Genomic DNA, 863 nt, shown 5'->3' with positions numbered 1-863 from the left:
ATTTACTGCTGTAGACGAATTGTGGCCCACTCAAGCTTTAGTTCTCTGATATTTGAAGGCTTTTAGGTATGAGCTGTGCATTTTAAGTAATTAAGTAAGTAAAATAAGTAAAATGCCAGAGCATTTCAATAGTGTTTAAGTACTGCACTGCATTGACTAGCCAAAACTTACAGTACATTTTCTTGATTTTCAGCCATTCTGAGCAAAGCTTGCTTGTATGTTTCAGATAATTTTTGTGTCAGCATTCGCAAAGATTTTCCCACAGCACTGTATATGCATTCTCAGAAGCAGTTTATGTGCCATCTTAGCAGTGTACAATCACAAAGATTTTCCCACAGCACTGTATATGCATTCTCAGAAGCAGTTTAAGTGCCATCTTAGCAGTGTAATATTAAGTAATATTACTTCTGTTTTGCCGCAGTTCATCCCTGGAAGCTTCCGTGGCTCAGTGATTGGTAGAAAGATTCAATGCATTTTTAATGCTGCAGGTCTCAGCAGCACCACCCGGTCTGCAACCACAGGCACTTTTGTCTTCCTTGTAACAGGCAGCATATCAAATGGTCAGTGCAACACTTTGATCAAGTAACTGACATATATTTTGTTGTGAAACAGAAGTAAACCATTGTCTTCCCTCTACTCATTCTTCCAGGTTCTCTGGATTCTCCAGTCAGTAGACTGACCACAAATGGGTCTGTGGACTTAAGCAACCCTAACAGCACTGACGTTTCAGTAATAACACCTAGTACAAATGCCACTGCATCTAATACCACAGCAACATCAACCACCACTGCGGCTTCTACAAACTTGACCCAGACACACCCTCCCAACATAACCACCAACCAGACTCAAACACGCCCTCCCAA

At 41.1% G+C, this 863-nt stretch overlaps 1 long non-coding RNA gene across 2 annotated transcripts in view; it reads right to left on the bottom strand.

The window, feature by feature from the left end:
- LOC107571093 (uncharacterized) overlaps positions 1 to 863 on the bottom strand; it is an 8,434-nt gene that overhangs the window by 7,295 nt on the left and 276 nt on the right. The gene's annotated exons all lie outside the window — the stretch shown is intronic.

This window comes from Sinocyclocheilus grahami, unplaced genomic scaffold (assembly GCF_001515645.1).
Source record: "Sinocyclocheilus grahami isolate Dianchi unplaced genomic scaffold, SAMN03320097.WGS_v1.1 scaffold1547.1, whole genome shotgun sequence".
Lineage (NCBI taxonomy): Eukaryota > Metazoa > Chordata > Actinopteri > Cypriniformes > Cyprinidae > Sinocyclocheilus > Sinocyclocheilus grahami.
Note: the sequence above shows the minus strand (reverse complement) of the source record. Positions and strands in the feature narration are given on the sequence as shown.